The following is a 25,797-nucleotide window of genomic DNA, read 5'->3' as shown; positions in this document are numbered from 1 at the left end:
TCAAGGAGACGACTGCGACGAGCCGGTGCCTTTGAGGGAGGGCGGCTGAGTGTGTCTGATGTCCACCGTGTGAATAATACATGTGGTGGCATGTTGGTAGTGGTGCTGCATTATTCATGTGAGGATGAGGGGCTTGTTGGTGCTGATGCTGCTGTGGAGGAGGAGGGGCGAGGTACTCTGCAGGGGGGCGTGTGGAAGTGTAAAGACCCCCAGAAGGTCGTCCACACAGTGTTCGGGACCCCTGTCAGTCACCCAGAGGGCCTTGTCGTGCTAATGCCTTCCTCCTTAAAGGCTGCAAATTTATGATGGTGATGAAGGTCGTTCTAGACAACCAATCTATGTCTTTGGACTCAAAGAGGAAGAAAAACTTTTTTTTTTTAAACATATATGCAACCTTACACCACATCTTAAGGAGCAATGGATCTATTTTGTTCATCATTTAAGAGTATTTTTAGATTATATTGTTATAACTTTCCACTTCCATACTTTCCATAACTGTATTTGTAATTAAATGGGTTGTACTTGTATAGCGCTTTTCTACCTTCAAGGTACTCAAAGCGCTTTGACACTACTTCCACATTTACCCATTCACACACACATTCACACACTGATGGAGGGAGCTGCCCTGCAAGGCGCCAACCAGCACCCATCAGGAGCAAGGGTGAAGTGTCTTGCTCAGGACACAACGGACGTGACGAAGTTGGTACTAGGTGGGATTTGAACCAGGGACCCTCGGGTTGCGCACGGCCACTCTCCCACTGCGCCACGCCATCCCCATAATTGTGACAGTCTCTTACTGTCGTCGCTCGGGTTCAGCAGACCACCAAGGAAGGACATCTCTCTAGCAGGTTTGACTTCTTTATTTTGTAATAAAGCTTGGCTGCAGTTTGGATCGCTTTTCAGCTCTTTCCTTCACTGCTCGTTCCTGGTCTGCTTTTCAGCCGCCGTCGTCGTTGTCGTCGCCTGCTCTCTGTCGCTCTTGCTCTTCACGCACTGCATCTGCTGCGGACACTCCAATTCCTTCTCTGATCTCTCCTCCTTCTCCCCTTTTGTACAGCAGGAGGAGATGAGTTAATTGTGTGCAGGTGTGTGTGCCACGCACCTGATTTAGATTGTAGAGGCATTGCTCCCAGCAAGCCCCGCCTCTCCGCTCCACCGCATCCTCCGTCTCTTTGCCGCCATCTTGGGCAGGACAGCGTGCCCTGCCCTGCTGACGGCCCGTTGGCTCCGCCTCTCCACAGTAATGTTTGTTTTTTTAAATGATCTCTTTATTCTTCCCATCCATCCATCCATTTTCTTCCGCTTATCCAAGGTCAGGTCGCGGGGGCAGCAGCCTTATCAGGGAAGCCCAGACTTCCTTGTCCCCAGCCACTTTGTCCAGCTCCTCCCGGGTGATCACAAGGCATTCTTCAGGCCAGCTGGGAGACATAGTCTTCCCAATGTGTCCTGGGTCTTCACCGTGGCCTCCTACTGGTCGAAAGTGTCCTAAACAAATCCCTAGGGAGGCGTTTGGGTGGCATCCTGACGAGATGCTGGATCCTCTCGATGTGGCAGAGCAGCGGCTTTACTTTGGGCTCTTCCCGAATGACAGCGCTTCTCACCCTATAAGGGAGAGCCCCGCCAACCGGCAGAGGAAAATCATTTCGGCAGCTGGTACCCGGGATCTTGTCCTTTCGGTCATAACCCAAAGCTCATGAGCATAGGTGATGAAGGGAATGTAAATCAACCAGTAAATTGAGAACTTTGCCTTCGGGCTCAGCTCCTTCTTCAACACAAAGGATCGATACAGCGTCCGCATTACTGAGGACGCCACACCGATCCGTCTGTAGATCTCAGAATCCACTTTTACCTCACTCGTGAACAAGACTCTGAGGTACTTGAACTCCTCCACTGGGGGCAAAATCTCTTCCCCAACCTATAGATGGCACTCCACCCTTTTCCGGGCAAGAACCATGGACTTGGACTTGGAGGTGCTGATTCTCATCGCAGTCGCTTCACACTCGGCTGCGAACCGATCCAGTGAAAGCCGAAGATCCTGTCCAGATGAAGCCATCAAGACCACATCGTCTAGAAAAAAGCAGAGACCTAATCCTGCAGCCACCAAAACAGATCCCCTCAATGCCCAGACTGCGCCTAGAAATGTTGTCCATAAAAGTTAGGAACAGAATCGGTGACAAAGGGCAGCCTTGGCGGAGTCCGACCCTCACTGGAAACGAGTCCGACTTACTGCCGGCGAAGCGGACCAAACTCTGACACCGAGCGTACAGGGAGCGGACCGCCGTAATCAGGCAGTCCGATACTCTCTGAGCACTCCTCACAGGACTTCCCGAGGGACATGGTCGAATGCCTTCTCCAAGTCCACAAAGCACATGTTGACTGGTTGGGTAAACTCCCATGCACCTTCAAGGACCCTGCCGAGAGTATAAAGCTGGTCCACAGTTCCACGACCAGGACGAAAACCACACTGTTCCTCCTGAATCCGAGGTTTGACTATCCGGCGTAGCCTCCTCTCCAGTACACCTGAATTGACCTTACCGGGAAGGCTGAGAAGTGTGATCCCACGATAGTTGGAACACACCCTGCGGTCCCCCTTCTTAAAGAGAGGAACCACCACCCCGCTCTGCCTATCCAAAGGTACGGCTCACAATGTTCACGCGATGTTGCAAGGTGTTGTCAACCGAGACCGCCCCAGAGCATCCAGAGCCTTAAGGAACTCCGGGTGGATCTCATCCATCCCAGGGGCCTTGCCATTGAGGAGCTTTTTAACTACTCCGACAACCTCAGCCCCAGAAATAGGAGAGCCCACCACAGATTCCCCAGGCACTGCTTCCTCATAGGAAGACGTGTTGGTGGGATTGAGGAAGTCTTCGAAGTATTCCCTCCACCGATCCACAACATCCGCAGTTGAGGTCAGCAGCACACCATTTTCACCATACACGGTGTTGACAGTGCACTGCCTCCCCTTATTGAGGCGGCGAATGGTGGTACAGAATTGCTTTAAAGTCGTTTTCCATGGCTTTCCCGAACTTCTCCCATATCCGAGTTTTTGCCTCCGCGACTGCTGAAGCCGCACACCGCTTGGCCTGCCGGTACCTGTCTGCTGCCTCCGGAGTCCCATGAGCCAAAAGAACCCGATAGGACTCTTTCTTCAGCTTGACGGCATCCCTTACCGCTGGTGTCGTTTACTTCTTTATTCTAGCTTAATTGTTCTTCTTCAGATGGCAAGCTAGGTAGGCTTGAGTCAACAGTGCCCCCCGCTGGTTACAGCCAAGTACTCCACTCCATTTTATGAATCCTGATGATATTGATATGTTTCAATTTTAAAGCACCTTATGCTGAATTACTTCTTAAAATGTGACTAAGTAGACAGTAGCAATGTTAAGGAAATATGTAAAGCAAAAGTTTGTATGTTAGCTAGCAAACTACGTCCTAGTTAACAGAGACTGGCATGAGACTATAACAACATACTATAATATTTTTGGGGTGGAGGATTGAGATAATTATTTTGAAAAAAAATAATCCGTATGTATGTTAGCAAGAAAGCTACTTCCTGGTTAATAAAGAGAATTATGTCACACAATAAAACGCTATTTTTCATTCTGTGATCAAGGGGTAAGATAATACGAAAATAATCAAATTCCTCACAAAGTTAAGTCTTAAAAAAAAATACAATGTAGTACTTTTGTTTGAACGTTAGCTAGTAGCCTACTTCCTGGTTACCAGAATGGCGTAGGACGATAAGAATGTACTATTTTTCATTATAGGCTGGAAGAATGAGATAGGTAATAAGAACATAATTAAAATCCTCACAAAACTCATTCATAGATAAACATACAATGTAACACTTTTGTATATCCGTATGTATGTTAACGACAAAGCTACTTCCTGGTTAATAGAGAATTATGTAACACAATAAAACGCTATTTTTCATTCTGTGATCGAGGAGTGAGATAATACGAAAATAATCAAAATCCTTAAAAAGCTGAGTCTTAAAAAACATGCAATGTAGTACTTTTGTTTATCTGTTTGAACGTTAGCTAGTAGCCTACTTCCTGGTTAACAGAATGGCGTAAGACAATAAAAACATACTATTTTTAATTCTGGGCTGGAAGAATGAGATCGGTAATAAGAACATTATTAAAATCCTCAGAAAACGAATTCATAGTTAAACATACAATGTAACACTCTTGTATATTTTTTGATTGATTGATACTTTTATTAGTAGATTGCACCATTCAGTACATATTTCGTACAATTGACCACTAAATGGTAACACCCGAATAAGTTTTTCAACTCGTTTAAGTCGGGGTCCACGTTAATCAATTCATATCCGTATGTATGTTAGCTAAAAAGCTACATCCTACTTAACAGAGAATAATGTCACACAATAAAAAGCTATTTCCCCTTCTGTGGTCGAGGAGTGAGATAATACGAAAATAATCAAATACCTCACAAAACTGTTTCTTAAAAAAACATACAATGTAGTGCTTTTGTTTATTCATATGTACGTTAGCTCGACTGCTATTTTCCGGCAAATAGAAAATATGTTAAGAAAATTCTTAAAATACAATAGGGAAATAAGTAAAAAAAATATCCTTCTGAAACGTCATTTCAAGAAAACGTACAATGAAGTATTTAGTTTCTCTGTTTCAACGTTAGCTAGTAGGCTACTTCCCGGTTCGTAATGAACAACCTATGATTTAAGGATGAGAGAGACTGGAATTTATCATTAAAATTCATGCAAATGTAAGGAAACTAAATTCCGTTATGGGTATTTTTATTGGGATTTGCATACTAACTAAGAAACTAAATATCTGTATAAAAGGTCATTCAACACACGCACAGTGCGCTTCCAGTTGAGTGCGTCTTTAGCGGCGCTTGTTTGATCCCGACCTCACTAATCCCAGAGACGGCTTTCTCCCAAAGGAGCTGAATCAGTATTTTTTCTTTCTGTCCTCCCAGTTTGAGGAAATGTGTTCAAGTCAGCATCTCTCCAAGCAGTCAAAGTTGATGCTACTGCTCCACCTGCAGGCCCCCAGCAGACGCAGTCCAAGCAGTGTTATGTGTGCTTTGACCTTGGCAAGGACAGGATTATTAGTGCACCAGTACACAGACGCCACCTTTAAAAAAAAAAAAAAACTGTTAACGCCATGTACTGTTCTTTTACGCAAGCGTGCATATCAGCAGCAGCAGGAAGGCTTGGTGAGAGTAATGTGAACACCCAGCAGCAGCTGGAGAGTCTCAGCATCACATGCACATTAGTCCCCCCATCCACACATGGGCTGTCATTCAGTTTAAACACAACAATATGTTTATTATTGTGCTGCACAACTCTACAACCAACAGCTGTTTGCCATATTTGGACCCTCTGGTGTTGCCAAACAACAGTGTCGTCCGTATTTATGTCCAGAAAGTCAAACGTGCAACAACCTAAAAGCAAACCCTCCAAAAAGGGTTTTAATAATTTAAAGGCCTACTGAAACCCACTACCACCGAACACGCAGTCTGATAGTTTATATATCAATGATGAAATATTAACATTGCAACACATGCCAATACGGCCGCTTTAGTTTACTAAATTGCAATTTTAAATTTCCCGCGAGTTTCTTGTTGAAAACGTCGCGGAATGATGATGCGTACGAGTGACGTCACGTGTCGGAGGGGACATATTAGCGAGGCACCAAACACGGCTAAAAGTGGTCTCTGTTCATCGCACAATTACACAGTATTTTGGACATCTGTGTTGCTGAATCTTTTGCAATTTGTTCATTTAATAATGGAGACTATAAAAAACAATGCTGTTGGTGGAAAGCGGTGGATTGCAGCTGTCTTTAGCACCGAGACACAGCCGGTGTTTCTTTGTTTGTTGTGAAGCGGAGCAGTCAGGCGAACATGTTTTCTCTACGCCAACCAGCATGTCTTTGGATGGGAAAATTGTGATATTGTCTTACCGGAGACATCAGTGGATTATGCATCCTCCTGCAGTAGCTGTCAAAAAAGGCAGCAGTGAGCTTGGCTCCTCGGCTTCTCTCTGAGACACTGGCGTGTTTACCGCAACCGTCCGACTTTGAGGTATGTCTTTACAATCTCACTAAAACACTATTAAAACAATAAGCAGATAAGGGATCTTCCAGAATTAGCCTAGTAAATGTGTCTAATTGCAACTGAAACGCTCACATTGCTGCCGCCCGGAGCCGTCATTTTTTTTGTTTTTTTCTAGTCCTTCACTATCAATATCCTAATTCACGAATCATTCATCCTTGCTCAAATTAATAGGGAAATTGTCGCTTTCTCTGTCCGAATTGCTCTTACTGCTGGTGGCTCCCATTATAAAGAATGTGAAGATGTGTGGAGCCCTGCAACTCGGGATGTCACGCGCACATACTTCCGGTAAAGGCAGGGCTTTTCTATTAGCGACCAAAAGTTGCGAACTTTATCGTCGATGTTCTCTACTAAATCCTTTCAGCAAAAATATGGCAATATCGTGAAATGATCAAGTATGACACATAGAATGGACCTGCTATCCCCGTTTAAATAAGAAAAACTAATTTCAGTAGGCCTTTGAAATTAGCGCTGTCAAACTATTTTTTTTTTTTATTAGATGTATCACAGTAAATTACCTTCTTGCAAAATTTAAATATATTAAAAAAAATACCTCAGTTTTTTTACATAAATGCAATTTTATTGTCAAAACGTCATACACCAACTTTTTTAAATGCATTTCTAAATATCTGTTATTTATTTGCTTAAAACTTGGTAACAGTTTATCTCAGTGAAATGTAACATTATTTAAGTTAGGTTAAAGTACCAATGATTGTCTCACACACACACACACTTACACACTAGGTGTGGTGAAATTTTTCCTCTGCATTTGACCCATGCCCTTGTTCACCCCCTGGGAAGCGAGGGGAACAGTGGGCAGCAGCGGTGGCCGCACCCAGGAATTATTTTTGGTGATTTAACCCCCAATTCCAACCCTTGATGCTGAGTGCCAAGCAGGGAGGTAACGGGTCCCATTTTTATAGTCTTTGGTATGTCTCGGCCGGGGTTTGAACTCACAACCTACCAATCTCAGGGTGGAGACTCTAGCCACTAGGCCACTGAGTAGGTTTGAGAAGAAACACCATGGACGGTTCAAGGCACAAAACAGAAAGTACATTAACAACACGCATCACCTGCAGTCAGCGAACTTATCCAAAAGATAACGCCGTAGCACAAACAATTACACACCTTTCAGTGTCTCTGTCAGCGTAACATGGAAACTAGAGATGTCATATTATGTATTGTCCAACTTTTAATTACCGATTCCGATATCAGCCGATACCGATACTGATCGTATGGAAGCAAAAAAGTTAGACACCATTTTAATCAGGCTATTCTACCAATGTTAATAACAATAATTTGTACTTTTGTTGTATTATTTTTGTATTTTATCTGTTGCTCGCAATGTTATGTTTTTAATTATTTAATAATGTATTTTTTGTCTTTATTGTCTACATATATTTTTCAAAATAGTGTTTCATACTGTTTCATAGTGTTTCATACTCACGATACGTAGATAGTAGTCCTGGGTTCAATCCCGGGCTCGAGATTTTCTGTGTGGAGTTTGCATGTCCTCCCCGTGACTGCGTGGGTTCCCTTCGGGTACTCCGGCTTCCTCCCACCTCCAAAGACATGCACCTGGGATAGGTTGATTGGCAACACTAAATGGGCCCTAGTGTGTGAATGTGGGTGTGAATGTTGTCTGTCTATCTGTGTTGGCCCTGCGATGAGGTGGTGACATGTCCAGGATGTACCCCGCCCCGCGCTCGGGAATCCTTATTGGTGTTTTAACGCCCAATTCCAAACCCTTGATGCTGAGTGCCAAGCAGGGAGGTAATGAGTCCCATTCTTATAGTCTTTGGTATGACTCGGCCGGGGTTTGAACGCACAACCTACCGATCTCAGGGGGGAGACTCTAACCACTAGGCCACTGAGTAGGTTTGAGCAGAAACCCCATGGACGGATCAAGGCACAAAACAAGAAGTATATTTCCAACACGCATCACCTGCAGTCAACGAACTCAGCCATATATTGTAGCTTCCCGGAAGAGTTAGTTCTTCAAGGGGTTTTGGGTATTTGTTCTGTTGTGTTACGGTGCGGATGTTCTCCCGAAATGTGTTTGTCATTCTTATTTGGTGTGGGTTCACAGTGTGGCGCATATTTGTAACAGTATTAAAGTTGTTTATATGGCCACCCTTGATGTGACCTGTATGGCTGTAGACCAAGTATGCCTTGCATTCATTTGTGTGTGTGTGTGTGTGTGTGTGTGTGTGTGTGTGTGTGTGTGTGTGTGTGTGTGTGTGTGTGTGTGTGTGTGTGTGTGTGTGTGTGTGTGTGTGTGTGTGTGTGTGTGTGTGCGTGTGCGTGTGTGTGTGTGTGTGAAAAGCCGCAGATATTATGTGATTGGGCAGTGCCTTTAAGGTTTATTGGCGCTCTGTACTTCTCCCTACGTCTGTGTACCTCTTCGTACAGCGGTGTTTTAAAAATTAATACATTTTACTTTTTGAAACCCCTCCATCCATTTTTTACCGCTTATTACCTTTGGGGTGGCTGGTGGCGCTGGTGCCTATCTCAGCTACAATCGGGCAAAAGGCGGCGTACACCCTGGACAATTCGCCACCTCATTGCAGACCTTTTGAAACCGATACTGATCATTTCCGATATTACATTTTAAAGCATTAATCAGCCGATAATATCGGCAGTCCGATATTATTGGACATCTCTAATGAAAACTAATTTTGGAATACAAAACAAGATGGCCGTTGGCGGAAAAGAGTCCATAAATTAGCCGCACCGTTTTATAAGCCCAATGTTTAAAGCGTTGGAAAATGAGCGGCTTAGAGTCGGGCAAATATGGTAATCTGTATAGATACATGATTAATGCGATTTTTTATTTTTTTTTGTAAATAATCACATGCACTAACTTGTTGAATTTAACAGTCCTACTTAAAATATTACAAACTTCAGCACAGACCTGTGAATTTTTTGTTCTTTATTTGTAATTATATATTTATTCATTTGTATAAATACATTTTAAAAATGTATATATAAAAAACTTAAAATAAAATAAAAATTTATATATATGTATTTATGTCTTTAAAAAAATAACTTACTTTATAAATGATTATTAATTATTAATTATTACATTAATAACCTAATTAATAAAATAAATAAAAAATAATGTTGGGTATTTTAAAATAATTAATAATTAAAAATAATAATTTAAAAATAATAATTTAATAATTGAGTTGCTGTAATGTGTTTAGTGTCAACGTGCTAAATATTCAAATGTGTCATCTTGGCCATATGAACTTTGTACAATATAATACTAATACAATATGTTTCTTGTCAGATTTAGCGTTGAAAAAAGTCAGTAAATTCTGTCTGTCCAAAGAAAAGCGACATAAATGATGTTCACGATTGTGTGAAAAGCAATGACCAAGTAATGTAAATCCAATGAATCTGCTCCAAATAACATAGAACTTAAAAAGCATAAAGCAAGAGGACATCAGAGGTGTTCAACGTGTCAGGCAGGACTTCCCTTTTCCCCAAAACAAAGAAATGAACAATTTCGACATTTTGCGAGCACGGAAACATAACAACTGGTGCGGACCGCACAGGCCAGAGTCGGATATTACTCAGTGACAGCAGGGCCGGACCCCGGGCTCCAGCGCGGAGGTCGTAACCGCAGCTGCACAGTCATCAAGACTGGCGACCACGATTTATAACCCTGACACAAAACGGTCGACTCCCCGCAGGTCGGCCACGTGAGGAAATTGCAACAGTGGCAAGTGGAAGTGAATGAAGCCATTTACGCTTCCATTGGCGCGGGGAAGGTCCGAGTAGCACGTTAATCACTACAAAGAACATGAAGTAAATACTACATCCCGCCAGAAAGCACACTAGCGTCACGGCAAAATACGTTAAAAGATTGGGGGGGGGAATGTTTAAAATAAACAGTTCAGCTGCTCTTGTCGCAGATAAAGTAACCACAATGCATCACAGCAGGTGAAGCTACAGTTGCTGCAAAAAACTGTCTATTATACATTCAGGGTCTGTGGTTTAGTTATTTGATGTTTACATCTGCGGCTCACAAAATAAAAGTACCCTATTTCCTTGAATTGCCGCCGGGGCGCTAATTAATTTAAAACCTCTTCTCACTCCGGCACTTACCAAAAGTATGCAGTAAAAAAATTGAGTGTGATGTAAGCTTGGACCTTAAATCCTACTGAATAGCTCTTAATCTTCTTCCCTTTATGCGATTTCAAATTACCAGTATTGAAATCAGCCTCCTCCATTTTGAAAATGATGACAGGGGAAGTGTCACTCGTGACGTCACGAGTTTGACCAGGCGATAATACTAAGAATGAGCTAATTATTTTGGGAAACAAGTTTGACCCGGCAGTAATTCATAGCAGGCGCATACTATATGCCCTGCGGCAATTCAAGGAAATACTTTAAGTAATTTTTTATAAACTGTATGTCATTAAACAATACAGTTTGTCATTATGGGCCCCAAGCTATTAGCATTAATAGCATTATTGTTTACATTTCATTATTGTGTACATTTCATTATTAGTCCCAAAATAAAATACTGTAGTAGCAGGTGGGACCTTATGTACATAGTGTAGTATCTTTCTCGCACATAGCAGCTGTCTGTTCATCTCATGCCATCAGATATCCAAATTGTTAACCTGCGTACTGTTATCATGTTAGCTATTAGCATTGTTAGCATTTATCTTCTCTTGGGATTGTCCCAAAATGAAAAACGGTAGCAGATGGGACGTCATATGTGTATAGCAGCTATCTTGCTAGTAGCACCTGTCTGTTGGTATCGGGATTCAAAATGTTGCTAACATGCTAGCTGTTATCATGCTAGCTATTAGCATTGTTAGCATGTCAATTTTTGGGGGGGATTGTCCCAAAACAGACGGGATGTATTTTGTGTAGAATATCTATCTTGCTAGTAGCAACTGTCTGTTGATTGTTTGCTATTACAAGGTATTCAAAATGTTGGCTATTAGCATCGTAAATATGTCAATTTTGTGGGGATTCTCCCAAAATGAAAATAGGTATCAGATGGGATGTTATATGTGTATACTTTAGCATCTATCTTGCTAGGAGCAACTGTCTGTCGATCTTGGTATTGAAAATGAAGCTAACATACCAGCTGTTATTATGTTGGCTATTGGAATTGTTAGCATGTCAATTTTAGGGAGAGGGGTTCTCCCAAAATTAAAATATGTAGCAGATGGGATGTTATGTATTTAGAATATCTGTCTTGCTAGTAGAAACTGTTTGTTGATTTCTTGCTATCTTAAAGTATTCAAAATGTTAGCTATTAGCATTGTTAGCATGTCAATTTTTGGGAGGATTGTCCCAAGATCAAATTAGGCTGCAAATAGGACGTTTTGTGCATATAACATCCATCTCGCTAGTAGCAACTGCCTGTTGATCTTGGTATTGAAAATGTTGCTAGCATACCAGCTTTTTACCATGCTAGCTATTGGAATTGTTAGCATGTCAGACCTTATGTGTGTAAAATATCTATATTGCTGGTAAAAACTGTTTGTTGGTTTTTTGCTATCACAAAATATTCAAAATGTTACCAATTAGCATTGTTAGCATGTTAATTTTGGGGGGGATTGTCCCAAAATTAAAATAGTTAGCAGATGGGACGTTATATGTGTATAGTATCTATCTTACTAGTAGCAACTGTCTGTCGATCTTGGTATTGAAAATGTTGCTAACATACCAGCTGTTATCATGTTGGCTATAGGAATTGTTAGCATGTCAATTTTAGGGGGTTTCTCCCAAAATTAAACATGTAGCAGATGGGACGTTATGTGTGTAGAATGTCTGTCTTGCAAGTAGAAACTGTCTGTTGATTTCTTGCTATCACAATATATTTAAAATGTTAGCTATTAGCATAGTTAGCATGTCAATTGTGGGGGGATTGTCCCAAAATTAAAATGGGCTGCAGATGGGACGTTTTGTGCATATAACATCTATCTTGCTAGTAGAAACTATTTGTTGATATCGGTATTCAAAATGTTGCTAACATGCCAGCTGTTATCATGCTAGCTATTAGCATTGTTAGCATTGTTAATTGGGGGGGAGAATTGTCCCAAAATTAAAGTAGGTAGCAGATGGGACCTTATATGTGTATAGCATCTATCTTGCTAGTAGCAACTGTCTGTTGATCTTGGTATTGAAAATGTTGCTAACATACCAATTTTCATCATGCTAGCTATTGGAATTATTATCTGGCAATTTTGAGCGGTTTCTCCCAAAATAAAATATGTAGCAGATGGGACAATATGTATGTAGAATATCTATCTTGCAAGTAGCAACTGTCTGTTGATTTCTTGCTATCACAATATATTCAAAATGTTAGCTATTAGCATTGTTAGCATGTCAATTTTGGGTGGGAATCTCCCAAAATTAAAATACGTAGCAGATGGGACGTTTTGTGCATATAACATCTATCTTGCTAGTAGCAACTGCTTGTTGATTGTTTGCTATCACAGGATATTTAAAATGTTAGCTGTTAGCATTATAAATATGTCAATTTTGGGGGGATTCTCCCAAAATTAAAAACAGGTAGCAGATGGGACGTTATATGTGTATACTGTAGCATGAATCTTGCTAGTAGCAACTGTTTGTTGATCTTGGTATTGAAAATGTTCCTAACATACCAGCTTTTATCATGCTGGCTTTTAGGATTGTTAGCATGTCAATTTTGGGGGGTTTCTACAAGATTAAAATATGTAACAGATGGGACGTTATGTGTGTAGAATATCTATTTTGCTAGTAACAACTGTCTGTTTATTTCTTGCTACCACAAGATATTCAAAATGTTAGCTATTAGCATAGTTAGCATGTCAATTTTAACTGGGGATTCTCCCAAAATCAAAATAGGTTGCAGATGGGATGTTATATGTGTATAGTATTTATCTTGCCAGTTGCAACTGTCCGTTGATCTTGGTATTCAAAATGTTGCTAACATACCAGCTATAATCATGCTACCTATTGGCATTGTTAGCATGTAAATTTTTGGGGGATTCTCCCAAAACTTAAATTGGTAGCATTTACATTTTGTTGATATTTTTGTTTGGACTTAATATACATCGTACCTATCTTACTAAGTGTTAGTGTTAGCATTTTGCAGATTGTCAGCACTTGTGCAGATATCCACAAAAGGTTGCCAACATGCTGTAGCTATGAGCAATGTTAGCATTTATTTTCTGGGATTATTTCAAAATCAGGACTTTATGTCCATTGTGCCTGTTTTTCTCTGTGGTGGTTTTAGCTTTTTTGTTTGTTTTCACGTCTGTTGTCAGCGCTTTAGTGATGCAAGCGATGTTTGCACGGGTTTTCACTTTTTTTTTGTTTTCTAGCTTTTGGCATTGTAAGCATTTACATTTTGTTTAGTTTTCACAAATTTAAAATACGTAACAGTTTCGACTTCATGTGCCTATCTTACTAGGTGCTAGTTTTAGTATTTTGCTAATCACGTTCATAGTCAACACTTTAGCAACTGTCTGTTGACGCAAACAATGTTCCCATTGTTATGACAAGGTTTTCCCACACACGTCGTTAGCATGCTAGCTGGTAGCATTGTCAGTATTTCCACTTTGTTCTCTTGTGAATTGAAAAAAATTGACACATTTTCATATTTGTTCAAGATAGAATGTCTGTCAAGGTATTTTATTGTAACATTTTTAAATGTTATCAGCTTTTTTTTTTGCCGATTGGCCGGGAGAAATCGCAAGGTTGTAAAACCGATTCAAAGGCATAGCCCAAATGTCACCAAGTCTCAAATACCAACCAGTGTTTGGCAACAGTTAACTTTTCTTGTGAATGTTTTCCATGTTTCCAGGTTTTTTGCATTGTTAGTTAGCATTTACATTTTGTTGGTATTTCCGTAAAATTCAAATAGGTAGCAGTTTGGACTTTATGTGCATCGCACCCATCTTACAAATTGCTAGTTTTAGCATTTTGCAGATCGTTAGCATTTGTTTTAATGCTTTTTATCCACAAAAGGTTGCTAACATATGCTAGCTATTAACATTGTTAACATTTACATTTTGTTGGAATTCTTTCAAAACTGAAATAGGTATCAGTTTATACGTTAGGTCTGGGGGGAAAAAACACAGAGGCTATTTCATCTCTACAAGCCTGTTTCGCAGGTTTCCCTGATCTTCAGGGGATTTTTATTGAAGGTAGCAGATTATGTACATAGTGCCTGTTTTGCTACGTGGTAGTTTTAGCATTGATAGTTAGCACTTTAGTGACTGTTTAGCCATGCAAGCATGTTACCACAAGGTTTTCATGGCATGCTAGATATTAGCATTGTTAACATTTCCGCTTTGATTTTCGTGTGAATTTTTCTAGTAATATCATTGAAAAAAATTAAAACATTTTTTCTATTCGATCAAGATAGAATGCCAGTCAATGTATTTTATTGTAACATTTTTACATTTTATCAGCTTTTGTTTGCCAATTGGCTGGGAGAAATCGCAAGGTTGTAACTAGAGATGTCCAATATGGCTTTTTTACCGATATCCGATATTTCGATATTGTCCAACTCTTAATTACTGATTCCGATATCAACCGATACCGATATAAACAGTCGTAGAATGAACACATTATTATGCCTAAATTTGTTGTGCCGCCCCGCTGGATGCATTAAACAATGTCACTTTAGCATGAATTGATTAAAGTTGAAAAACTTATTGGGGTGTTACCATTTAGTGGTCAATTGTACGGAATATGTACTGTACTGTGCAATCTACTAATACAAGTTTCAATCAATCAATCTAAAACAAGATTTTCCAAAATAAGAGAACAACTTCAACTCAAGTTATGGAAAAAAGTGTCAACATGGCACTGCCATATTTATTATTGAAGTCACAAAGTGTATTATTATATTATTTTTTTTAACATGCCTCAAAACAGCTTGGAACTTGGGACATGCTCTCCCTGAGATAATCCTGATTCCCATTACAACTATGGGAAGTACTATACTTTGACTTTCACAAAGTGCATTATTTAAAAAACAAATGTACACATTCCTCAAAACAATCGCTACTAAAACAATGAAGGCACACAGCTTCAGTCCATTGGGAGGTTGGGGTGTGGGCGGGGTTTACATTGTAGCGTCCCGGAAGAGTTAGTCCTGCAGGGGATTCTGGGTATTTGTTCTGTTGTGTTCATGTTGTGTTACGGTGCGGATGTTCTCCCGAAATGTGTTTGTCATTCTTGTTTGGTGTGGGTTCACATTGTGTGGGGCATATTTGTAACAGTGTTAAATTTGTTTATACGGCCACCCTCAGTGTGACCTGTATGGCTGTTGACCAAGTATGCATTGCATTCACTTGAGTGTGTGTAAAAGCTGCATATATTATGTGACTGGGCCGGCACGTAAAGGCAGTGCCTTTAAGGTTTATTGGCGCTCTGTACTCTTTCAAATTGATACCGATAACTTTGAAGTTGATACCGATAATTTCCGATGTTGCATTTTACAGCATTTATCGTCCGATATTATCTGTAGTTGTAACGTTTTTTTGCCATATATAGCCGCTTGCCCTTATAAGGCACTGAAAGTCAGCATTGTTGTTGTTGTGTTGTAAAGTTGTTATTATATTTCTTTAATGTTCGGAATATGTCGTGAACCAATGTTCAGCGTGCTTGTGAGAAGATGAACCGTGTGTGTGTGTGTGTGTGTGTGTGTGTGTGTGTGTGTGTGTGTGTGTGTGTGTGTGTGAGTGTGTGTGTGTGTGTGTGTTAGAAACAAAGACAACATTCATTCAGGCTTTTGCTTTAGGAGGAACTCTCACTCGACTGTGGCGACACTTTCACTGACTCGCACTTCCTGCCGCCGTGCCCAAACAAGTAGTCCTATCTGGCCAACGGACCCCCGTCACGGCACCAGACCAGATCTGTAGCGGTTGTTAAAGTTTTGACACGACTGATTAACCAAGACCGTCCCTTCCATCAAAGTTTACGTGCAGGAGGAAGTGGGATTCAGTGCTGGGTGTGTGGGTGTGTGGGTGTGTGTGTGTGTGTGTGTGTGTGGGTGTGTGTGTGTGTGTGTGTGTGTGTGTGTTATATTTCTGCCTTTCTTGATACATCAAGAAGGAAAAGTACCTTCCATATGAGGACCGGTGAAGAAGTTGGGAACGAAATCATAGTCCCATCCAATCTAGAGGGGGGGGTTGCCCACATTTGCGGTCCTCTCCAAGGTTTCTCATAGTCATTGTCACCAACGTCCCACTGGGGTGAGTTTTTCCTTGCCCTTATGTGGGCTCTGTACCGTGGATGTCATAGTGGCTTGTGCGGCCCTTTGAGACACTTGTGATTTAGGGCAATAAAAATAAACATTGATTGATTGATCCAGCCATCCATTTTCTACCGCTTGTCCCATTCGGGTCTTATTACAGGAAACCATTGCATATAATAGAGAATGTCTCATGAAATCTAACAAAATTACGAAGGACCCAAAAAGGTTTTAAAAGTGCTCCCCCTCTGGTCCATGCATTCATCCATTTCCTACCGCTTGTCCCTTTTGGGGTCGCTGAGGGTGCTGGAGCTTATCTCAGGTACATTTGGGCGGAAGGCGGGGTACACCCTGGATGAGTTGCCAGCTCATCGCAGCCTCCTCTGGTCAACATATGAAATAACAAGTGTGTGTAAGAAATTAAAATGCATTCTTTGGCCAAAATTTAAAAAAAAAAAAATAAATATGTATATAGAGACATATTGTAATAACTTGAAGTAAATAATAAAGATTAAAAAACAATTACAAATAATAAATTCCCCAAAAAATAAATAAACTAAAAGCAATAATATTGCAATATTTTGTCGTACAATTGTTGATTTTATTATGTAAAATTATTACTTTTCATGCAAAATGGTGACATTTGTCATATAAAATTCCGAATTATCACAATATTGACAATTTTTTGTTGATCTTGTAAAATAGTGACATTTTTTTAGTAAAATTATGACTTTTGTCATACTTTTGGCAAGTAAACTTCCGATTATTATTATAATATTGCCAATATTTTTATGGTTTCTTTTAAAATTGTGACATTTCTCGAGAAAAATGATGACTCTTTTCAAAAAATTGCCCAGATTTTAAGCTTTTCTTGTAAAATTGCGACTGTTATTGAGCAAAATAACTTTTATCATCACACAGATGTTCAGTTTTTCTTGTAACATTTTAAATTGCGTTGAGTAAAATGATGACTTTTGTTATAAAACTGCCAAAATGCTAAGTTTTTCTTGTGAAACTGTGACCTTTTTCTTGTGAAATTCCAACTTATTTTTCATAACAAGTTTTTTTATATTTGTATAGTATGTATATATTATTATTGTTGTGAATACTAACCTTTATATATCTAGAAAGGCTGGTCCTAAAGAGGGAGGTCTTAAGAAGGTAACAAATACAAGAAGCGTGTGTGTGTGTGTGTGTGTGTGTGTGTGTGTGTGTGTGTGTGTGTGTGTGTGTGTGTGTCTGAGGTAGGCAAGGAGGGGGTGGGGGGCCCCGGGTGGGCAGCCGTTGTCTTTCCGAGAAAAGCGAACTTGTCTCCCCCCCAAGAGACAGATGAGCCAACGTGTTAGAGTCTTGTGGTCGACGGACGCCGCTCAGCACTCGCTGTCTCGTCGCTCTTCTGGGCAGGAACCAACCGAAAAAAGATGGATGCCTTCGCCAGATTGTCTTCCCGCTCGTTCTCACGCTTTAGTGCAGCTGCTTGGTTCAGTTCTAAATGTATATTTTCCAGTTCAGTTCATTTGAAGAATTGGAATTTGAAGTTCATTGGCTCCGCACCCACAGGATGTTGAATTAAAAATACAGGAAGTGGAAGTCAGAGAAAATCCTTATAGCCAAATAACGGGAAGAATTTTTTACCATTTAACAAAGATTTTGTTAAATTGATTTACTACAAAGCTTGCGCTCAACAGTGTGTGCATTTAAAAAAAAAAAAACGTGTACAATTAGTGGGTGTGTGATCTACTAAAACTGCATGCGCAGTTGAAAAAGTGGTGCAGACCACCTTATTTAAAAGATTATTTTGTGTACTATGCAGGGTATCACCATGCAGACACTCATTTACTGCACATCAATGTTATCGTGTTACCTACAACCTGTGCTCGCTGTGGTCTTTTAAATATGATTTCAAACAAGCAGGAGACATCTACCACTTTTTATGGGCATTTTAGAAGCAGCCCTGCAGTGCAGCTACAATGAAAGCACTTTTCTTTCACCACCAAAGGTACATGGGAGGGAGGCTGCACTTATGTGCTCACAACGTAAAAAATAAATACTTCAAGAAATGTTTATCATACAGGGTGTGTATATATATATATATATATATATACACATATATATACACACACACACATGTATATATACATATATACACATACATATATGTATATATACATATATATGTATATATACACATACATATATGTACATATATGTATGTGTATATATATGTATGTATACATATATATACACATACATATATTAGGGCTGGGCGATATGGCCTTTTTTTAATATCGTGATATTTTTAGGCCATATCGCGTTATACGATATATATTTCGGTATTTTGCCTTAGCCTTGAATGAACACTTGATACATATAATCACAGCAGTAAGATGATTCTATGTGTCTACATTAAAACATTCTTGTTCATACTGCATTTTGAACTTTCGTGCAGAGAAAGAAATCACAATTAAGTCAATTTACCAAAACTGTATTTATTAAACAGTTATTAGCAGGTGACTTTTCAAATGATGCTACATATTAGCAGTAATGCTACTTTTAGTAGCAACGCTTCTGCCCTACACTTGACAAATTAAAGGTGTCTATTCGACATATTCCCACTTGGAGCCAAACCACCGCCAGACGATGGACCCCTTGCTGTTTTTCTTGGGAATTAATTCTTCCTTCATTTGTTACCAGATTCGCATCTTCTTTCTCTCATATTATCCCTCGGAATACTCCGCTAGCATCCCAGCTAATGTTAGCCACGCTGCTACCTCTCTGCTGGGCGAGGGCGTATACGTATGTGACGTATGACGTGACAGTATGTGACGTGCTTGCTGTCTGTGAGGAGAGACAAGAAGGAAGTGAATTATATTTAGATAGCGCTTTTTCTCTAGTGACTCAAAGCGCTTTACATAGTGTAACCCAATATCTAAGTTACATTCAAACCAGTGTGCGTGGCACTGGAAGCAGGTGGGTAAAGTGTCTTGCCCAAGGACACAACGGCAGTGACTAGGATGGCGGAAGCGGGAATCGAACCTGCAACCCTCAAATTGCTGGCACGGCCACTCTACCAACCGAGCTAAACCGCCCCTAGAAGTGGGAAGAGCCTGTAGTGTAATGCCCGCAGCTAAAAGTAACTACGTGACAACGTATACTCGAATATTACGATATAGTCCTTTTCTATATCGCACAAAGACAAACCCGCGATATATTGCAAATATCGATATATCGCCCAGCCCTAACATATATGTATTTATGTATACCCATATATATATATGTGTGTGTGTATATATATATGTATACAGTATATATATATGTATACAGTATGTATATATGTATGTTAGGGGGCAGCACGGTGGGACAAGGGTTAGTGCATGTCTCTCACAATACGAAGGTACTGAGTTCAATCCCGGGCTCGGGATCTTTCTGTGTGGAGTTTGCATGTCCTCCCCGTGACTGCGTGGGTTCCCTTCGGGTACTCCGGCTGCCTCCCACCTCCAAAGACATGCACCTGGGATAAGTTGATTGGCAACACTAAATTGGCCCTAGTGTGTGAATGTTGTCCGTCTATCTGTGTTGGCCCTGCGATGAGGTGGCGACTTATCCTGGGTGCAGCTGAGATAGGCTCCAGCATCCCCCGCGACCCCAAAAGGGACAATCGGTAGAAAATAGATGGATGGATGGATCGATATATATGTTAGGTCAGGAAAAGACATGGAGGCTTTTCCTAAACCTAACGAATATTACACTCTACCCCAGTATTGAGCACTTTCTAAATGAATAAACCACAGTAAACTTGGCATTATACAGTATGTACGCATATATGTGTGTGTGTGTGTGTGTGTGTGTGTGTGTGCGTGCGTGCGTGCGTGCGTGCGTGCGTGCGTGTGTGTGTGTGTGTGTGTGCGTGTGTGTGTGTGGATATATATTAATTTTTTTAAAGAAAATATCTCTGTGGTGATACCTATTTAGCAGTGTATATGTGTGTATGTGTATATATGTATATGTATATGTATATATATATATATTCTATGTGAAAAAACAAACGTCATCAGAAAAATATTAAATGACACCGAAACACATCAATTGAATTTGTTTTGAGCAGCCTCAAACGTCACCCAGCAGCTATACAATTATACAAGGATGTTGCTGAATTAACAATATGTCTAATATATGTTTCTTTCTGACCGTCTAAATATGTTGAAGTGTACACGTAGGACGGTAGATTCACTGTCCATTGTCTGTCTTCGCAGAGTGAGCACTCCTCTCTCACAGCCGTGTGTAGAACTGTCAGTTTGCGCGTCCTTTTCAAACGTGCTCAATAAAACGCAAAACAGTGCTCCCAAAACGGTGATGAGTGTTGATGAATCACGTTGCGTCTGATAAATAATATTTACATCTTCTTCTCCCAGTATTGTGGGCGTTTTGATGATCAGCATATAGTTTGCATAATAATGAAGACAGAGACGCACAATGGATTGCACGTCTTATTCTGTTCACTTAACAGATGCAAACCACCTTGCACATGTTTAGTAGATGTTGTAGTGCATGCAAACCCTTGGTAAATCAAGCCCAAAGTCCCTTATTTTGAATAATTGGATAAAGTAAAGCATTGTGTGAATTAAACTAGGACTGGGCGATATATCGATATACTCGACATATCGCGGGGTTGTCTCTGTGCGATATAGAAGTATTCGATTATACGTTCTCAAGCAGTTGCTTTTAGTTGCGGGCATTACACTACATGTGTTTCTTACTCTTTGTTGTCTCTCCTCACAGAGACATAACAAGCACACAATACATACGTCACATACTGTCGCGCGTGCAACGTCATACGCCCTCACCGAGCGAAACGGTAAAGTTAGCAGTGGCAGGTGGTGCTAGCGGAGCGGTGTGAGTGGTAATATGTGTGAGAGAAGGTGCCAATCTGGTAACAAATGAAGAATTCATTCCAAAGAAAAACAGCAGGTGGCCCATCGTCTGGTGGTGGTTTGGCTTTAAGCGGGAATATGTTGAACAGACAACCGTAATATGTCAGGTATGCGGCAAAAGCGTTGCTACAAAAACTAGCAGCACTACTAATTTGTAGCATCATTTGAAAAGTCACCCGCTAGAGAATTAAGAGTGCTTGAAACTCTCCATGTCAACATCTCCGTTCGGTGCCACACCCACAAAATGCCGAAGCAACCATTTCCACATCAACACTATGAAAAAAATAATCAACAACAGAAGGTGTTAACGTCTGCAGTAACCTACCACATAGCGAAGGACATACACTATTTAATTTCTTATTATGCCTGCTAATTTTTATTTGACAGTTATTGAAATATCTTGTATGACTTCATGCACAAAAGTGCCCTTTATTTGTTTTAAACTATTGTAGTGCAATCTGTACAAAAAGTGCACCTTAATTTAGTGTTGTTTTGATATGTCATCTTAGTGACATCATGTACAAAAGTGCACTAATGTCTCTGACAATCTTGCACTTTTTGTTTTGGAAATGACATGAATGTTTGTGCCACTGCTAATAACTGTTTAATATATACAGTTTTGCTAAATTGACTTAGTTGTGATTTCCCTCTCTGCATGAAAGTTTACAATGAGCATATATTAATGCAGTATGAACAAGAATGTTTTAATGTAGACACATAGAATCATCACACTGCTGTGATTATATGCATCAAGTGTTCATTAAAGGCTAAGGCAAAATATTGAGATATAAATCGTGTATTGCGATATGGCCTAAAAATATTGAGATATTAATAAAAGGCCATACCGCCCAGCCCTAAATTGAAAGTTATAATACATAAACATGTTTTATACAAGATACAAACCATTGTTAAAGGCCTACTGAAACCCACTACTACCGACCACGCAGTCTGATGGTTTATATATCAATGATGAAATATTAACATTGCAACACATGCCAATACGGCCTTTTTAGTTTTGTAGCAATTTTAAATTTCGCGTGGAAGTATCATGCTAAAACGTCGCAGTATGGTGACACGTATGACGCGTGCGCGTGACGTCACGGATTGTAGAGGACATTTTGATCCAGCACCATTCACAGCTATAAGTCGTCTCTTTTCATCGCATAATTCCACAGTATTCTAGACATGTGTGACGCTGAATCTTTTGCAATTTGTTCAATTAGTAATGGAGAAGTCAAAGAAGAAAGACGTAGTTGGGAAGCGGTGTATTGCTGCCGCCTTTAGCAACACAAACACCGCCAGTGTTTCCTTGTTTACATTCGGCTCTTACCGTAGACATGAGCGGAGAGTTTGCATTGTTCCTCCTGCAGCTGTGGACTCTCTTGTCTCCTCCCACCGGCCGCCGCCAATCGTAGGATGTTTACTCCATGGAGGGAAAAAAAAAATCTCAGCCCGGCTGCCTTGCCTCGTCGAGAAACGTTGCTTCCTTCGGAGACACTGCCAGTCACCACACCCGTGGCAACACCCCTCCGACTTTCAGGTACAACTATATAATCTCACTAAAACACTACTAACACAATAAGCAGATAAGGGATTTTCCAGAATTATCCTAGTAAATGTGTCTAATAACATTTAAATCCCTCCCACAGCCCTCGTTTATTTTTTAATTTTTTCTAGTCCTTCACTGTCACTTTCCTCATCCACAAATCTTTCATCCCCGCTCAAATTAATGGGGAAATCGTCGCTTTCTCGGTCCGAAACGCTCTTGCTGCTGGTGGCCATGATTGTAAACAATGTGAGGTTCTCCACAACCCGTGACGTCACACGCACATCGTCTGCTACTTCCGGTACAGGCAAGGCTTTTTTATTAGCGACCAAAAGTTGCGAACTTTATCGTGGATGTTCTCTACTAAATCCGTTTGAATAATAACATCTCATTTCAATAGGCCTTTAAAGGTTCGAAATTCATGGAATTGTAATCTTCCTTTAATTCTACTTCTTGTCTGCAGTTTCAATTCTATCTCACAGATTTGAAGTTGAGACTATCTATATTAAATGTGTCATTTTGCGTGAGTCTGCTGAAGTGAAGTCAGCTATGTGAATGACTACACTAACGGTCACCATGTCCAAATTCACTTTCAATATAAAACTCCTTTAAGTGCGTCCCAATTATCCTCTTTTTTTTGTTGTTTGCTCCTCCACACCAAAAGTGCTTGCACGATGCATCGCTGCAGCCCGAGTGGAAAAAGGTGTGATGGATGAAAGCAGCAGAGCAAAAAGGTTAATGTGATTAAATGCAAGTTGCAGCGCCTCCCTGCAAAGACGTGATGCATTACCATTGCTAGCCGTGTCTGCAGGATGGGGTGGGGTCCAAAGTCAGGGTCATGTAGGACGCATGCATGCTGGGACTAAGATAAGTTGTCTTCAATCTTGGGCTGCAACCATAAATCTCTTATATTTTGTTGCTTCAATTAATCCTTTAATTTGTGTAACTAATAAAAATGTTTAAAGTACAGACCGCACATAGTGCCCAGAACTTTAAATAGGTCGACATTGTTTTCGCATGACCGCTGCAAAAGAGTGCACAGCTGATTTCTTTTTCTTTATTTGCATAATACACACATTTTGAAAATATTTTTTAAATAGTAACAATGTGCATGTATTAGCAAGAATGAACTATATGGCAAGAAGAAAAAATTATATTTATTTAAAATATGCACCAAGGCTACGAAGTATATTTTATCAAATTACTCAAATAATTGATAGCTGCATTTATTCCCACTCTTGAATTCAATACAGCAAAGATCATTTCATTCCTTCTCTCCTCTCTCTGTGTGTGTGCGTGCGTGTGTGTGAGGGAGGGAGTGCAGGGATGCTGCAGAGGGACACACCCATCCACATATCTTCTTCCTCACAGAAAAAGACAGAGAAGGAAAGAAATGGGGGTAAAAAAAAAATTAAGCACAAATATATTTTCTGCCTTCTCTAAGCAGTCCATGAATGTATAGAAACTACTTCTTCAAAGTCACATTATAGTATAGGTATTATTTGTAAATCCACTAAGTGTATTGGAAGTGAAAATCTAGCCTTGATGCTGGAATTTCGACAGTTCCCAAGTGTTTTAGTAAGCCCTAGTGTGTGTGTGTGTGTGTGTGTAGCCGTTATTCTTCTGCTTCCCAATGGGATCTTGATCTTTTAAAGCTCTTTATAGCACCTCACTGGCAATTTTCCGTAAATCAACTCTGTGAGCGACCACATTGACTTCCTTTGTTGCGAGCAAATAATGGCTAATAAAGAGAGATGCAGTGTTATTGCAGCTGGAACTAATCACTATATTACAATAGTCACTTTTATTGTAAATATTGATCTGAAATGGCAGCACTAAGGTGGGCTGTTGTCCTTTTAAATGAGAAATAATTCAGTACAAGCCGACCAATCACAGCCTTTCAAGGCCATGAATGTAAAATTGTTTGCGCAGTGACAATATATTTACAACTCCTGTAACTGACTAAGCTTTATTTTAAGATGTGTAGCAAAAACTGAGTAAGTCATAAAAAGCAGGAGATGATAGATGTTTTCTGCTTATAAATAAACATAACTGTTAAACGGCTACTGAAATGAGATTTTCTTATTTAAACGGGGATGGCAGGTCCATTCTATGTGTCATACTTGACCATTTCGCGATATTGCCATATTTTTGCTGAAAGGATTTAGTAGAGAACATCCACGATAAAGTCCGCCACTTTTGGTCGCTAACAGAAAAGTCTTGCCTCACATTGTTTTTAATGGAACCTCCAACAAAAAGAGCTATTCGGACCGAGAAAACGACAAATTCCCCATTAATTTGAGCAAGGATGAAAGATTCATGTTTGAGGATATTGATAGCGACGGACTAGAAAAAAAACAAAAAACGCGATTGCATTGGGACGGATTCAGATGTTTTTAGACACATTTACTAGGATAATTCTGGGAAATCCCTTATCTTTCTATTGTGTTGCTAAGTGTTTTAGTGAGTTTGATGGTACCTGATAGTCGGAAGGGTGTATCCACAGGTGTTTTTGAGGCCAGTGTCTGATGGAAGTCGACGGCAGCTATGGACGGCACAAGCTCAGCTGATCTCCGGTAAGTGGCGAATTTTTACCACAATTTTCTCAACGAAAACTGCTGGTTGACATTTGGTCGGGATCCATGTTCGCTTGACCGCTCTGATCCATAGGAAAGCTTCACCTACGGGAATTTTAAACAAGGAATCACCGTGTGTTTGTTTGGCTAAAGGCTGAAGCTTCCCAACTCCATCTTTCTACTTAGACTTTTCCAATATTAACTGAACAAATTGCAAAAGATTCAGCGACACAGATGTCCAAAATACTGTGTAATTATGCCGTTAAAGCAGACGACTTTTAGCTGTGTGTGTGCGCACCGCTAATATTTCCTTAAAGTCCGTGACGTCACACGTACACGTCAGCATTCCGTGACATTTTCAACAAGAAACTCGCGGGAAATTTAAAATTGCAATTTAGTAAACAAAAAAGGCCGTATTTG

The 25,797-nt window shown here is 40.2% G+C and overlaps 1 long non-coding RNA gene across 2 annotated transcripts; it reads right to left on the bottom strand.

The window, feature by feature from the left end:
* Positions 1-23,938: 23,938 nt before the first annotated feature.
* On the bottom strand, positions 23,939-25,563 carry LOC133569837 (uncharacterized). 2 transcript variants are annotated; one of them, XR_009809934.1, is made up of 2 exons: positions 25,281-25,563; positions 23,939-24,165 (listed from the first exon to the last, which is right to left on the bottom strand). It is a non-coding gene; the product is annotated as an uncharacterized LOC133569837 (long non-coding RNA). The 2 variants fall into 2 exon arrangements; XR_009809933.1 differs by having other exon boundaries at positions 23,939-24,161.
* Between the last annotated feature and the right edge of the window lie 234 nt (positions 25,564-25,797).

This window comes from Nerophis ophidion, linkage group LG15 (assembly GCF_033978795.1).
Source record: "Nerophis ophidion isolate RoL-2023_Sa linkage group LG15, RoL_Noph_v1.0, whole genome shotgun sequence".
NCBI classification, from domain to species: Eukaryota; Metazoa; Chordata; class Actinopteri; order Syngnathiformes; family Syngnathidae; genus Nerophis; species Nerophis ophidion.
Note: the sequence above shows the minus strand (reverse complement) of the source record. Positions and strands in the feature narration are given on the sequence as shown.